Source organism: Canis aureus, chromosome 2, assembly GCF_053574225.1.
Source record: "Canis aureus isolate CA01 chromosome 2, VMU_Caureus_v.1.0, whole genome shotgun sequence".
Taxonomy (NCBI): domain Eukaryota; kingdom Metazoa; phylum Chordata; class Mammalia; order Carnivora; family Canidae; genus Canis; species Canis aureus.
In genome coordinates this window covers 58,102,777-58,119,724 of record NC_135612.1, presented here as the reverse complement: position 1 = coordinate 58,119,724, position 16,948 = coordinate 58,102,777, and the positions used below count along the sequence as shown (strand labels likewise).

The 16,948-nt window shown below is 43.9% G+C and overlaps 1 protein-coding gene across 2 annotated transcripts in view; it reads right to left on the bottom strand.

Annotated features, from left to right (window-relative positions):
- CTXND1 (cortexin domain containing 1) overlaps positions 1 to 16,948 on the bottom strand; it is a 49,219-nt gene that overhangs the window by 5,340 nt on the left and 26,931 nt on the right. Inside the window, exon 2 of one of the 2 annotated variants that reach the window (XM_077874339.1) lies at positions 4,873 to 4,955. The exons of the other annotated variant lie outside the window; for it this stretch is intronic. The gene's annotated coding sequence lies outside the window, so the exon portion shown is untranslated. The remainder of the gene's footprint in view (positions 1 to 4,872; positions 4,956 to 16,948) is intronic. 2 annotated transcript variants of the gene reach the window in all.

Sequence of the window (16,948 nt, the reverse complement as noted above, 5' to 3'; positions counted from 1 at the left end):
TACTGTTGTCCTACAACCTTGAAAACTGTTATCAAGTTCTTCAATTTTTCCCAATTTGGGGGAAAATGTTATCCAGAGATATTTTTTCCCTAGGTTGAAAAAAAAATATACAGTGAACATAGATATATTTACCACTCACGCTCTACAGTTGTTAACATTTTGCTATATTTATTTTATTTCATTTTATTCCATTTTATCCATCTATACATCCTTCTTATTTTTTGGATGCAGTTCAAAGAAAGAGGGAGGTATTAGCATACTTAAAGCACCTCAGCATGCATATCATTAATTAGAATTCAATACTTGTTTATAGCTTTTTGAAAAGTGAAACTCACCTACAGTGAAATGCATGAATCTTAAGTGTGTCATTCTGGAGATCTGACAGGTGCATGTGCCTTTGTAACTCTTGGGAGTATTTTTATTGTTCATTTCTGCTAGTGACTGAGGTTAAACATCTTAAGATCCATTTGTATTTCCTTTTTGTGAAGGAAAAAGGTCAGTTTATTTCTTTTATCTATTTTTCTATTGGAATTTTGTTCTCTTTTGTGACTTTGGAAGCAGAGTGTTGAGATAAATATATGGATTTTTATTTGTTCATCTGATTTTTATTTTCTTCTGTTTGTGATTTTTTTTCTTTATCCCTGATTCCTGCTCCTAGTTCTTCCTCTTTTACCACCTGATTTTAGTCATTGGTATTAGCTCTCTGATTGTTGCGTTGCTCTTTTACATGTGCTTACATTTCTATAATTTGAATTGTCAATGTTAAGTATCTTTTTATTCCCAGCTATTACACATGAAGAAATTAGAGAACTTGTTCTAATTTCCACCTTTCCCCCCATTCTTTACATTTTAGTTGGTTCTGTTATTTTCCGGTGGTGAAATTACATCACATTTACATATTGTTTTAATCTCAATTTTCAGGGATCCCTGGGTGGTTCAGTGGTTTAGTGCCTGCCTTTGGCCCAGAGCATGATCCTGGAGTCCTGGGATCGAGTCCTGCATCGGGCTCCCTGCATGGAGCCTGCTTCTCCCTCTGCCTGTGTCTCTGCCTCTCTCTCTCTCTCTCTCTCTGTCTCTCATGAATAAATAAATAAAATATTTTTTTAAAAAAGTTGTTTAAAAAGAAATCTCAATTTTCCAGTGAGACACATTCAGTGTCCACATAGTCCTTCCGCTGGGGTTTTCCTGGCAGCTGGGATGTTCTCCAGCATGACTTTTGAGAAAGAAGGCCTCAAGGGAAGAATATTCCCCGAAGTCTCACCTGTTGGCTTCTTTGAAAATAATATACCTTTTTCTCTGACTGCCTTAAAGATTTCTCTTTGTCTTTGCTTTACTGCAGATGAGCCTGGGTGTGGTCTTCCCTGTATTTTCCTATGTAGTATTTGTACTCCTCCTTCCATCTCACTTCATGTCTCATCAATTTTTGAAAACTTTTGGCCCTTCCCCTCGTCAAATGTTCATTTGTCCTTTTCTCTCACTTACCCTTTCTGGCTCTCCAAATACACATAGACTTTTTCATTATGTTGATCTGTCTCTAATGCTTTATTCCTGTATTTTTTCTTCTCATGCTGTGGTTTGAATACTTTCTTCTGAAGCAACTTCCAGTCCATTCACCTTTTCTTCTGCTCTGTCCAGTTAGCTGTTAATTTAGCTATTCAAATTTCCATTTAAACCATACTTTTCAGTTGTGTAATTTCCCTTGGATCCTTTAAAAAAATTTCTAGCTCTCCAGTGAAACTTTCAACCTTGTTACCTATTTCCTTAAACATATTAATCACAATTTTTTATTTTTAAATTTTTTTTAAGATTTAATTTTATTTTTTTAAAGATTTTATTTATTTATTCATAGAGACACACACAGAGAGAGAGAGAGAGAGAGAGAGAGAGGCAGAGACACAGGCAGAGGGAGAAGTAGGCTCCATGCAGGAAGCCTGATGTGGGACTCGATCCCGGGTCTCCAGGATCGTACCCCCGGCTGCAGGCAGCGCCAAACCGCTGTGCCACCAGGGCTGCCCTAATCACAATTTTTTAAAGACCATATTTGACAACTCTAATGTTTGGGTCATCTGTGGATCTGCTTCTATTGTTTATTTTTTCTTTTGGTTCAATTTTTTTTTTTAAGATTTTATCTATTCATTCATGAGAGACACAGGAAGAGAGAGAGGCAGAGACACAGGCAGAGGGAGAAGCAGGCTCCATGCAGGGAGCCTGATGTGGGACTTGCTCCCTGGTCCCCAGGATCACGTCCTGGACTGAAGGCAGGCACTAAACCACTGAGTCACCCAGGGATACCCTCAATTTCTTGATATATCTGATAAAACTTTCACTGGGATATCAAGCATTGATATGAACAATGCTTGACTCTGGATGACATTATTCTTCTTATTCTTTGGCAGAGTGGGTTCAGTGCCTGCTCTGGTAAGCAGCTAGAATTTAGGCAGGTGAGCTAATCCAATAGAGGACTGAGCTCACTTGAAGCGGGGTTTACTTCTTGTTAACCAGGCTAGTGACCACTTCTGCTTTGACAAAACTCTATGATCTTGTGCTTCAAGATTCTGAATCGAGAACCTGGAGTGTTTCCTTCGGCTGTTTCTTCTTGGCATGTCTTGAATTCAAGTTTTTCTCTTCAATGTGTTGAGACAGATGAAAACTGTGTGAGGCAAACTATCCAGAATTATTCAGCAACTGATATTTGAATCTCCACAAGAGCATGGACTCTAATAACACTGGTCATTAGCTAATGGCCACTAATGATTACATGGAAGCCCAGACCTAGGCCTGAGGACATATGTGTTTGATCAAAGTTCTCCTGTTTCTTTGCTCAGGGATTTTGAAAGCTGTTCACTGCAGCATTGTTGTAACAGTAAAAAAAACTGAGAACAAACTGAGTGTCAGTTTTGTAGTGGTTAAAGCTGCCATGATATAAATCTGTGTCATGGAATACTGTGAGGCCATTAAAAAGAAACATACACGTGTGCACACAAACGAGGTCAAAGAAATGTTCTTAAGTGGAAAAGTTGAGGAACAATAAATATGATATGATTTTTACAAAATAAAAAGAGCTTTTGGGCGTGCCTGGGTGATGCAGTCAAACATCTGAGTCTTGGTATCAGCTCAGGTTCGTGATCTCAGGGTCCTGAGATTGAGGCCCGAGTCTAGCTCCACACTCAGCGGAGAGGCTACTTGAGAGTCTGTCTCCCTCTCTCCTCCCACTCATGCTATCACTCTTTCTCTCTCTCATATAAATAAATAAATCTTAAAAAGAACTTTTAAATATCAGTATGTACACACACTTGTTTAGGGGTGGGAGGTTAGGGCCCTACTCATTGCTAGATTGAGACCTGCTTCTGCTTTAATTGGGAGATTTAAGAAAAGGGTAAGCAATATTATTATAAGTGTCTACATTTCCATCATGCAGAATTTGTTTTTTTTTTAAGTTTATTTATTTATTTATGATAGTCACACACACAGAGAGAGGGGCAGAGACACAGGCAGAGGGAGAAGCAGGCTCCATGCACCGGGAGCCCGACGTGGGATTCGATCCCGGGTCTCCAGGATCACGCCCTGGGCCAAAGGCAGGCGCCAAACCGCTGCACCACCCAGGAATCCCCAGAATTTGTAACTATCACCTAATCGTATTTGCTTTTCCTTTTTGTTTCCATCAATATATTCCTCTCTTGTAACCACTAACCTACAGAGTCATCTCCTCTCACCCTATCTAGCAGTAACACCATCCTGAGTGTGGTATGCAGTTTCCATTCTGGGCATCCATGGAAATCCTAGGGTTCCTTGAACCATACTTTGAAAACACATTCAGGGACACCTGGGTGGCTCAGTGGTTGAGCATCTGCCTTCGGCTCAGGGCGTGATCCCAGAGTCCCAGGATCAAGTTTCACAGTGGGCTCCCTGCAGGGAACCTGCTTCTCCCTCTGCCTATGTCTCTGCTTCCCTCCCTCCCTCCCTCTCTTCCTCCCTCCCTCCCTCCCTCCCTCCCTCTCTCCCTCCCTCCCTCTCTCCCTCCCTCCCTCTCTCTCTCTCTTTCTCTGTGTGTGTCTCTAATGAAGAAATAAATAAAATCTTAAAAAAAAAAAAAAGAAAACATGTCCACTTCACAGACAAAGAGACCGGAATATAGGGAGAAGATGGAGTTTTCTCAGGATCTCAGAGCAATGGAATAGCTGAGTTGGGAGCAAACCCATCTTTCTGACCCTGGCCACAGGCCTTGTGGTACTGATGCCTCATGGTTGCTGGTGGCTCTTGAGGAAGGCTGAATGTGCTGGAGTGGCACAGCAGGACTCTGGCCTCTGAAATCCCAGGCCCAGGGTCTGACTTAAGTTATTAATGATACCCTGCACAGACTGTAGAGGTCAGGCCTCAGAGAGAGAGACTTTTGATCACCCCTGTCTTGTCTGGGGCCAGGATTGGGCTCTATAACCTTGGAATAGGCTCCAGAAGAAGATTATCAGTGTTTTCTGGATCCTTCCGGCTGGGAGGAATGCCAAGGATGCAGACTCAAAAAAAACAGATTCAACTTTCCGCCCTCCAGATGGAGTGTGCTCATTAACCTTAATTACCGGGCAGACACAAGTGCCATCCAGCTCTGTTTCAGAGTGAGGACACAACACCCGGGAGAGATAGTAACCCAGAACTCAGCTGCCTTTCCCAGGGAGCTGAGGGACTGGCCTTCCTGAAGGCCCGCTCAGGGCTTGCCAACATAGCTGAACTGTCCTTCAGCATGGGGCCTGCACGAGCTGGGGGCTCCATCTGCCACCTTCCTGGGGAGACTGGAGGTGAGCCTGTTTCAGAGGCAGGGACTCTGGCCAGTGAATGACCCCAAGGGGACTGGCTGCTGGACTACCTCAGCATACTCACCAGAGCCTGCAGTGTTAGGGTTCAGGTATAGCAGATCCAAATGGAGAAGAGTCCTGCCAAATGCCACAATTCAAATATAGAGCCTGGGAAGAAGTATATAAGTCAGGGTTTTCGGGAAAAACTAGCAATAAGTGTACACAAATATAGGATCTAAGTATAAATCTGTGTCCTTCTTCAGGGCTGGGGGTGGGAGGCCCAGATCCTTGATTTTATGCTGATATATTTGTTTCTGTCCATACATGTGTCTCCGTCTGCTAGGGGTGGCTTATGCAACAAGAGTGTCTGTCAACGTCTCAGTTCTGGAGGCTGGAAGTCTGGGTTAGGATCTGGCAGGGTTTATTTTCGGTGAGGGCTCTCTTCCTGGAGTCCCCACGGTCACCTTCTCACCATGACCTTGCCTCAATGTGCGTGCATGCAAAGAGGGAGAGGTTGCTCTCTCTTCTTCTTTTTATAAAGTCACCAATCTATTCAGAATAAGACCCTGACCTTTGTCACTGCATCTGACCTCCTAAAATCCCTCTCCCCAAATACAATCACACTGGGTGTCAGGATATCAATAAATGAATTGGGGGGGGGCATAATTCAGTCTGCGGCAATGTGTGAGTTCCTCAAGGGAAGGGTCCACGTCTGCCGGAGGGGCAGAGCGATCTGGAGCCAGGCCAGGCTCACACTGTGTGGGCACACAGGCAATGTTGAGAGGATGAGGACCGATGCTTGGCCATGGCCATCCAGACACCACTAGTCAGAAGACGAGATGATTGAAAAAACATTGCCGCTTGTTATTGTGGGGATAAACTTGAGGCTGTACCGACGCAGTGAACCCACCCAGAAAACAAAGACCAGAGCTGGTCACGAGCCATCGTCAGCCGGTTCTATAAATAGTAGCGGAGCCATTATGAAAGGTGACCTGTCAGAATCACTTCCCCGGATAGCAGATGGGTTAAGTGGATGGTGTTTGCTCAGGACAGAGAAGTTATCCAGTGTTTTAACCTCACACCAGTCACATTGTCCTGTGGGACTGCACTTGGTGGCCTCGCTCATCCGTCAGGGTAATTAGCAGGCTGGTCAGTGTATGTTCAGAGGTGATTAAGATCGTGACATCTACCAGGACTGGAGAGAGGTGTGGAGGGGATGGTATTCATGGAATACTGTAGTTAGGACTTGTCTTCCAATATTTAAACCTCTCTTATAGCTAAAGAACCTTCCAGAGCAAAGAGGCAGAAAAAAGCAACACCACTTTGGATAAAAGGGAAGAGGATGTGTCTGCCACGAGAGCGCATCATCACTGTGCCATGCTTGTGCAACCCATCGGACAATCTGCCTTCTCATTCTAGAATAGATGCTGATGCTGCCGGTATCACTGGGATCTCCTTGGACTCCCTTAACCAGTCAGTGTGCACACTTCCCAGCCTCTGCATGTTTTGCTCCTAGCAGCTCACATCTAACAGTTCCTTAGACAGCCCTTGGGTCACTGCAGCTGCCCCATTCATGCAAGCAGGGAGCTGGAAGTGCCTGGGAGTTCATGCCACTTGTGCCCTCGAGGACTCTTAGCCCATCCAGATTGAAGAAGATGCTGCCATTGGGAGACTCACCATCAGGAAATCAGGTGCTAACAGAAGGCCAGGGATGAGACTAGAGATATGAGATGTGTTGCTCATGGATCCTGCCAGCAACCACCTCAGCAGAAGCCAGGGATAGAAATGAGATTATCCAAGAAAGACCTTTGGAAGACTCTCTCATCAAATGGAGTGCATCCCTGTGACACACATGGGCAACACACAATAGTTCTGAGATTGTTATACTGGTAGAAACACTGCCCATGGCGTCTGAAAGGGACAGAGAAGATAGGATGAAAGAAGGCTGCTGGGTTCTCAGAATTCTGTAGCAGAACACAGGCTGATGGGAATGATTGCCATAAACATGTCCTGCCCTTCAGGAACATGAAAGAATGACTCTCCAGGCAACAGCTTTGGCCCAGGGGACAGAGATATGGGTATAGAGGGTGAAGCCTTGAACCCCAGATTATTCCCAGGCCTTGAAAATGAATGGAGTTTTTCTGGTGGAATTTTGGAATTGCATGGGACTGATGACTCCTTTTTTTCCTTATTTTTTTCTCTTTTGAAATGGGAATGTGTGTAACTATTTTTTTTTTAAGATTTTATTTATTTATCATGAGAGACACAGAGAGAGGCAGAGACCTAGGCAGAGGGAAAAGCAGCCTCCCTGCGGGGAGCCCAATGTGGGACTTGATCCCAGGACCCAAGGATCATGACCTGAGCCAAAGGCAGACGCTCAACCACTGAGCCACCCAGGCGTCCCATGTGTGTAACTATTGTCCTATGCCTGTCCCATCACTGTATTTTTGGAGTAGATAACTCCTTTTCCACGTCCCCACAGGTGGAAAGGGATTTTATCCCAGATGGATCACATGCAGAGTGTAACCAATACCTAAATCAGACAACTGAAATGAGATTTTGGACTTCAGGTTGACAGTATAATGGGTTGAAAGGGGTGAATTCATACAGGATAGACACGAATATTTGGAGGCCAGAAAGCAGGCTGCAGGAGGTTGAATAATTACCACCCCCACCCCCAAGAAATCCACAAGGAATCTTCAGAACCTATGAATGTTATCTTAAATAGCACAAGGAACTTTGCAGATGTGATAGCTAAGGATCTTGCGATGGGGTGAATCTCCTAGGTTTTCTGGCTGAGTGCTCCACGTAACTGCCACTGTCCTTGTAAGCGTGAGGCGGAGGGAGGTTTGGCTGTAGCAGGGGAGGAAATGTGATCATGGAGCAGAGATGGTGTCAGGAGGCCAGGAGGCCAGAAAGAACCAGCCTGTCAACACCTTGATTTTGCCCCCTTAGGATTCATTTTGGACCTGTGACCTCCAGAGCTGTAGGAACACACATTTACATGATTCTAAAGCACTGAGGTTTGTGGCAGGTTGTCACAGAGGCAAGAGGAAGTCACAATCCTTTTGACTCTTACAGCACATCTTTAAGAGGCAGAAGGCTATTTTTGCTTTCTTTCCCCAGGATTGGAGAAATTGAAACAAACCGACCAAGGGCACACAAGAACATGATGTCTGGCTACCAGACGAGGAGTGACTCACTGGCAGACTGTCAGAAAAATAAGTTTCCTTAAAAGGGAACCGAAAACCCAAATGAGGGAGGAACGTGTGCAGCAGCTTTGGGTGCTGATGCAGTCATAGGAGGCAGCCACAGCTGGGGAAAGGGGAGGGAGACAGTGACAGACAGAGAGTCGCCCTGATGGTCACACTGAGGCCCGGGCCCTGGTGCTCTGGGTGCCCCAGCTCTTCCCAGCCTGCTGACCCACCACACGCAATAGTGGTAACAGGCCGGAGCAAGAACACTGGCAGAGACCCCAGGGGGCAAAGGAGGGCGAGAGGGCAAGGCTGCTTCTCGTCCTTACCCTGAGGAGTCCATTCTTTGAGGGTGAACCTGGTAAACCTCCATTCCTCACACAATCACCCCCCAGTATAGGACACCCCTGGAAAAAGCACCTTCACTTCTGGGAGGCAGTGCACCAAACAGGACCAAGAAGAGACTCGCTTTCCAGTGGTTGTGAGGAACAGATGTAGGAAAGAAAGGGTAACCCCGCTCTGTCTCCCTAATGCTGTGGAGGGCACTGTGGTGCCTGGGGACTGCTCTGACTCCAGAGACTCGGGGACCTGGGTTCGCATCCTGGCTGTGTGGTTTGCTTGAAGAAGGTGCTCTATTGGGCCTCAGTCCCTCTGCCTCTGCCTGTCAGATGCAGCTGTTACTGTGCTTATGGGCCATAACTGGGGTCCGATGACAGGGCCACACCTTTCCTATGGCCCGTGAGCACAGGACAGGACACACTTTGGAGGTTTCAAATTATTCCCCATCTGCTCAGAGCCTGCCTTCTCTCCGCTTCACTTGTCTGACATCCCCGAATGGGGCCCTGGGCCTGCCTGGCTTCAGCTGGCTTTTGGACCCTTCTCTTCTTCTCAGCCAGCATATGTCCCCAGTTACCTGCTTAGCCTGCGGCTTCAGTGTGCAAATTTGGATGTGGAGTCCAGGCCGATGCCGTGTGCTTGCTGGGTGAGGACCTTCATGCCCCGTCCCAACTTGGCCTGAGGTCTCGCCGCTTGTCTCCAAGGGTGACAACTGTCCCTGGTTTCCTCCCCACGGTGGCCCTGTTTGTGCCTTCCACTGCGACACCCCCAACCTCTGGGAGGACCAGGTCAAGTCCTGTCCGCAACCCCCGCAGGTCAGGTGCCTCCACTATTTCCAAGCTTTCTGGAAACATTAAAGAGAAATGTTCTTATCCCACAAGTAAAGAAAATCTGAGATGAATGCAAGTCAACCACAAGCCCTCTGAGCAAAATAAAATTGCTTGAAGAGGCACTTTATCCAAGGCGCAATGAATCGGAGTGAAAAATTCAGGGGGAGGAAGACAGGGAGAGAAGAAAAAAAAACCAGTAAGGCGCTAATTACAGTGCAAACAATTGTCATAAATAAAGATACAGAACAATGCAAATGTTAAAAATAATTTTTGAAATAAGTTACATGATCAAAAGGTTTTATAAATATACTTTGTACCTCAAATTCCAAATTATTTTGATGAAAATGAGTGGGGTGGAGGTGGAAAGAAATTAGAGCACAATGCATTTTTTATATTATTTGGGCAATGTCAGGAAGTATTGCTTTAAAATTGATAGAAAAAACAGGATCTGATATGTGTTTGAGCATTTAAAGCTAACACTGGTAGAATGGCCTGGAATATTTGAATAGTATGGATTAAGAAGCTGAATAGACATTTTTCCTGCCTGTAGGGAATACGAGTTATTTTCAGATGTTCACGGAACATTTACGAAAATTGATTTCATATAAATTTACAAAGAAAACATCCATACATTTTTAAATGTGGAAGCTTTATAAGCTGTATTCTCTGACCACAAAGAAAAAAAAAATTAAGCAAACCAACAAACCCACAAGTCATTTTGATTAATTTTTTTTAAATTGAGTTCATTAAAAAACTGAGGTGAATTATAGAATATTTAGAAAATCATTCTAATGAGAATACCACCTATTAAAAGTTATGAGATGAGGTGAGCGACAGCTGTTACTGCCCTCAGGGGCAAATTCGTACCTTTCATTACTGAACCAGAAGAATCAAATGCAGTGACACAAGGAATCCAGCAGGACGGTTATATAAACAACATCGAGAGGATCCAGAAGATGGGATCAGTAAAATTAAGAGCAAATATTCATAATTCACAAGAACAGAAAATCAGTAGCATTAAAAATAAACCATTAAGAAAGTTCTCTAAAATAGTTTAAGCTTGGATAAACCCCTGGAAAAAAAGAGAGCGAAATGGGCACACACACATCTCCAAGAATGAGAAGGAGATGCAGCCACAGAGAGGAAGGAAATCGATTATAGACACCAGGCAGTGCTACGTGGAGCTCCGCCAATACATTTAAAAAATTCAATGTTGGAATGTTTTCCAGAATGTGAAGGGTCAAAACTGACCCAAAGTGTTATTAGAAGCCCCAACACACAACCTCCAGGAGGGCTTGTTGAGAGTTTCTACTTGGCCCGAGGTGTGCTGGTGTCCGGCAGCCAGAGCAAGGTCAGGTGCACGAACTACATCGGGGCACCGGCGGTTCCTGTCCTGAGAGCTGGGGGTAGCCCGGCGGCCACCATCAACGTTCTTCTTCCCTTGTACATTTATGTTCCTCCTCGCCATGTAGGGACCACAAAACAACACATTTCCTGTGAACTCTTCTCTGGAATGGCTCAAACTCCAATACCGTCTACTTTGAGTATGTTTCTTGTGATTAAGAAGTCCCCAAGGTGCTTATTTATGACCAAAGGGCTAGTTTGCTCATGCCTTCCAGATGGAGTGTCCCCTTGAGGCCAAAGGAGGCCACGTCACCCAGGAAGCCGGTGGACGTCAGGAAGTCTACTCCAGTGTCTGTGGCAACAGTTCAACTGGGGTGGTCCCTCAGGGGAGCTTCCCAGCATTCCTCAGTGCTCTGCCCAGAGTCCCTAGAGTCACCCCCACATGTGGGCCATGTTCCTAGGACACAAGACAGCCTCCAGGATAAGTGAACTGGGACTAACCTAAGGGTCCAGAGCTTCAGGGATTGGAGCCATTCCTCTCTCAGAGAACCCAGCTCTGCGCAGGGTCCTGCCCCAAGCCTAATGCTCTTGTCCCCATGATGATTTTATCTCAGGGCTTTTATTGCTCCTTCCTCCCTTTGGGTATCACTTAACTACTGGGACAGGTTTAACTTGCATCTTGGTGGGAAAGGGGTAGAGTCTCGATCGTTTCCATTCCTGAGGCTTCCAGGCTTCTCGCAAATATGCCAGCCTCCCCCGGGGCACCTCCCACGGTCTGCGTATCAGCACTTTATGTCCCAGAGAGAAATGTTCATTTTCCACCTTTTGACTATCCTGCTATAGAGAACCAACATGACATTGGGAAACAGCTATCTATACCTCGTCCCTCATTAGAAAACTCTGAAGGCCGTGTCCTGGGTCCCCGGGGGCTGTGGCTCTACCCAACAGGACGGAGCTGTGTCTGCTCTCTCTCTGGGGGTGTGTGTGTTAGGCGTGTGGCAAAAAGAGACACTTTCTTTTGATCGTATTTCCCCCAAATTCATGCAAGTCCCCCTTGCAAGCTACACACAAATTGATTTCCTGTGTCTGAAGGGTGAACAGACAAAAGCCGCCGTCTTGAGAACCAGGGGAGAGAGGTCTCTTTTCCAAAGGACATATTTCATTTGTTCCCAGCCTGGAGTTGAGATGTCCCCATTTCCCCTGCTCACCACTTTACACGAGTCCTACAGCAGCGGAGGGGCTGATGGCTCACACCTACCCTACCGCATTTGCAAAAGTAACTTGAGCTTTGGTTTTGGATCTTCTGCCTTAATGCAGAATCAGAAGTGGAGGCTTCAGAGGTCACGCCATCCAGAGCCCGTATTCAGAAGGAGGGAGACTGGTGCTCAGGGAGACAAGTGGTGGGATCCAGGGTCCCCCCCAGGGGACCCAGACCCTGGAATCTTGCAGGCGGCGAGTGCCTTGGCGTTATCCATGGTACCTCCAACTAGATTCTCTGGTGTCCTTGAGCTGCTTCCAATGGCAGAAGGTAGGTTCTGATGCCAGGACACGAGGGAGAAAATTCGTCTTGTGTTTCAGTGCGTGCCAATTATAAGCTGGGCCTCTCTTCCACTATGGGCTGCATGGTAGCACAGCTCCTCAGGGAATTAGGGAAAAATGTAGGAAATGAGACAAGACTGCCAGGGATGAAGTCTGGTGGAGATCCAAGCAGATAAGGGGTTGGCATCCCATTTAAATGATTATGATATTGGTTACAGGTTTCTGGTTAATAAGTTCCACCAAATTATGGAAGTTCTCTACCTAGCTGGGACAAAGTACTTATTTTTCTTTTAATTTTAAACAATTTTTTTAAAAAGATTTTATTTATTTATTCATGAGAGACACAGTAAGAGGCAGAGACACAAGCAGAGGGAGAAGCAGGCTCCCTTTGGGGACCCCGATGCGGGACTCGATTCTGGGACCCCGGGAACATGACTGGAGCCAAAGGCAGATGCTCAACCACTGAGCCACCCAGGTGCCCCCAAAGTACTTATATTCTCTAAGTTTCAATACCTTATATAGAACACAAGGGATGATAATAACACAGGCCTCATAGGACTGTTGTCAGGATCGGATAAAACACATGAAGCTCCTAGCACAGTGCCTCACACACAGTAAACACATGGTAAAATGTGCTATTTTTATTGGTTCTAGGATTCTAATGAGTTTCGGGATTTCCTAAGATAAACATGTGTTTTTTTTTTCCTTTGTCTCTGAGTAGATAGAAATCTCCATGTTGCAACAACTGTATATCCTGGAGCAAATCCTACTCGGTATGTTATCTTTTAATGCATGGTTGGATTTGAATATTAATATTTTATGTGAGGTTGTTACAGTCATTACTAAGTAAAATGGAATCTATTGATTTTGTGTGTGCTATTTTTTTAAGATTTTGTTTATTTATTTGAGATATATATATAGAGAGAGGGAGAGCACGAGTTGTGGGGAGCGGCAGGCAGAGGGAGAGGGAGAAGCAGATGCCCTGCTGAGCAGGGAGCCCAATGTGGGACTCGATTCCAGGACCCTGAAATCATGATCTGAGCCAAAGGCAGATGCTTCACCGACTGAGCCACCCAGGGGCCCCTGTGTGTGCTATTTTGTTAAATTTTTTGTATCTAATTTTTTGTATTTTGTTAAATTTTTGTGCTAATTTATAAGCACAAATTGGGGGAGATTTCTTTGTGATTCTGTGCTGTTTAGTGGTTTAAAGAAGAGGAATTATCTGCTCCTCAGAACAGTTTTGAACTCAGCCTATAATCATTTTTTTGTGTGTGTGGGAAATTGGTGATGGATAGCACTGTTTAATTTTTGAACAGATGATGTGTATTTGGATTTTCTACCTCTAACAGCAATTTGAGAAATCTATTATATTTTTACAAAATTGTCCATATTATATACATATTCAATTTCAGTGACATAAAAGCATGCACAGTATTATCTTGTTATTTTTTATGTGTCACTCTTGCTTGTGATTATCTGCTTATTTCTTATTGCACACATTACTTGGTTGTGTTTTCTCTTGGTCAGAACTTCCATAAATGTCTCCATTTTGTTAGTATTTTAAAATTATTGATACTACATATCCACTGTTTGATTTCTCTTGCTTTCCAAAGAATTACTCTTGTCATCCGTTATTTTACCTTTTTAAATCAATATTACCTACGGCATTTTTTTCCTGCCAATACTTTATTTGAAGCAGGTAAACATGCAGAAAATTAGAGAATATAGTGAGTATCTGTACTATTCAGCTTTAACCAATATTTACCTTTTGTCATATTCATTCCCTTTTTCTAAAACAAACAAGACAGAACTTAATTATATATTTTAACCAGACCCCATGCCCCATTTTTATGTTTTTACTATACAAACAGGTATTCACACACAACATTGAGTGCTATTTGCTGCAGTTATTAGGTCTTTTTCTTGTTTGGCGTTTGGACTTTATTCTAGGTATCATTTCTTCATTGGTCCTGTGCTTTGAAAATTCTCCCCCACGCCCCCAGTCTGTGGCTTGTCTTTTAATTTGTTCATAGAATCTTATTTATTCTTGCTCAGATGTTTTAAATTTTAATGGCCTCATTAATCTCTTCCTTTATAATTTATGCTTTCTGTGACTCCTTAAATCCTTTCCTATCTTAAAGTCAAATATCTTCATACACATATATAATTTTCTCTTTCCTAAAATTAGGACATTTTGGTTTTCTTCCTTAGGTCAGTGATCCATCTGAAATGGATTTTCCTGTGGTCTGACATGGGGTTCAGATTTATGTCTTCCTGTATGTAGAAAGAGTTGTCGTATCCCTGATGACTGACTAGCCTGCCTTTCTGCCGTGACTTGTAACCTCAAGTTACCGTGTAAACATGAGATCACCCCGGGCTCCCTATGCTTTTATACGTGTCTGCTGGCTATCCCTGCACCAATACCACACGGTCTGAATTCACCTGATACTGGCTTTATAATTTTTTTTAAAGATTTTTAGTTTATTTATTCATGAGAGACACAGAGAGGCAGAGACACAGGCAGAGGGAAAAGCAGGTTCCATGCAGGGAGCCCGACGTGGGACTCGATCCCAGGACTCCGGGGTCACGCCCTGGGCGGAAGGTGGCGCTAAACCATTGAGCCACCCGGAGCTGCCCTGACACTGGCTTGATAATACATCTTGATAACATGCCAGTCCACGCCCCACCCCATGGGACTTTTATTCAAAAGCAGCGTGGCTCCTTGTACGTGTTACGATCATCTGATCATCTCATTGGGATGTTGATTGGAACTGCATTGAATTTTAGATCAGTAGCAATGAATTACTGTCTGTATGATACAGTATTACCTTTTCCCACTCATGAATTAGCCATTTAGGCTTTCATTCATGTCCATTCATCATGTTTTGACCATCTGGCCACGGGAAAATGCATTTTCTGTTTGTAAACTCCTGGGAACTCTGCAGTTTATGATAGGCATTAGCTTGTTCCCTTTTGCATTTTCTATTGGGTTGTCATGTGTATATACAAACAACAGAGATTTTTTTATATATGAGCTTTAAATTCCACAGCTTCCCAAGTTCTATTATTAATTTGTTTATCTTCTATTTAGAAAATCAGTGTCAGGACGCCTGGGTGGCTCAGTCAGTTGAGCTTCCGATTCGAGGTTTCAGTGCAGGTTGTGATGTCAGGGTCCTGGGATCGAGCTCCACATTGGGCTCTGAGATCAGCTTAGAGTCTGCTTCTCCCTGTCCCTCTGCTTCTCCCCCTGCTCTCTCTCTAAAATAATAAATAAATAAAATCTTAAAAAAAAAAAAAAAGAAAACCAATGTCTGCAAGGAATACTTTTTCTTTTCCTGTTGAATCTGATCACAAGCAAAATAGTCAACTGTGGGGGTGACAGGGGGCATCCTTGTCTTGTTCCTTATTTCAAAGGGAATATTTCTAATCTTTCATCATAAAAATGATGAGTTTTGTAGGTCTGAGTTTGCCTCTTTCTGCTTTTATTAGTTTTTGTTGTTCTTTATTTTAGCTTCACAGGTTGACAGTTTAATAAATTTATTTTCAATCTTTCTTGTTATATATAACAATAATTTTTAAGGCTATGGATTTTTTAAGTATGATTTTTTTGCTACATGCATGGAATATATGTTATTGTCTGTGGATTTTATAGATCATTTTTCTCATTGCTTTAATTTTTACATAGTTTTGGATTTTTATTTTGATTTAAAGTTTCTTTGGAAATATGATTTTTCAAGAATTATTAAATAGTTAGAAAATTTTATTTATTTAAAAACATTTGTTTTTGGGATCCCTGGGTGGCGCAGCGGTTTGGCGCCTGCCTTTGGCCCAGGGCGCGATCCTGGAGACCTGGGATCGAATCCCACGTCGGGCTCCCGGTGCATGGAGCCTGCTTCTCCCTCTGCCTGTGTCTCTGCCTCTCTCTCTCTCTCTCTCTCTGTGTGACTGTCATAAATAAATAAAAAATTAAAAAAAATTTTGTTTTTAGTTCTATTACACTGTGGCCAGAAAACATAGCCTCTTCAGATTTTACTCTTTGTGGTTTGTGTATGTGTGTGTGTGTGTGTGTGTGTACATGATTAATTTTTGGAAAATATTTCATGGACATTTACAAAATTTGCTATTCTCTGTTTTAGGCATGTGAGATTTTATATGTATTCATTAGACCAAGATTATTCATTATGTTATTAGAATCCTCTTCCCTCATGGCTATTGGATCCATCCAACTTTAAATTTATATTCATTTTTATGGAAATTAAAGATTCTGAATTTAAAATTTTATGGAAATTTAAAACCATCCACAAAGTAGAGATAGTAAAGAATCTTTGCCAAACCCAACGTCATTAAGATCTTCTATGTTTGCTCCCAGCAATCACTCAACTAAATGTCTGTGTGTGGTGTTAAGTAAAGTTCATTCTTTCCCCAAAGGGGATCCAGTTCTCTTGATTCATTTATTGAAAAGACCATCTTTCCTCCTAATGAACCACCATGGCACTTTGTTGCAAGTCAAGTGATCTGCGTAGGTGGGTTGATGTGCTGACTTTGAAGTACATCCACAAATCCTTTGAAAAGGTGGAGTCCATGGTGCCTCCCCTTGAGTCTGAGGGGGGTCTCTGTGGCCCCATCATGAATAAAAGGAGGTAGAAGTGACTTCGGGGCTGGGTTAGAGAGGGCCACATGGCTTCAGCTGGTCTCACCTGTGCCACAGGCTTTGGGAGCTTTGGGCTGCCGTGCCAGGAGTTGGTGCCCTGTGGAGAGCTCGTGAGACCCTAGGGGTCCTGCCTCATCAGGGAGTCTTCCCAGCCTGGTGCCTGACATGTGGGTGAAGACAGCTTCCCGGGGACCCCAGCCCCAGCTGCCACCTGCCCACGGCCACTGAGAGCCCCTGAACAGTAGCCGCTAGCTGAGCCCACTAAAC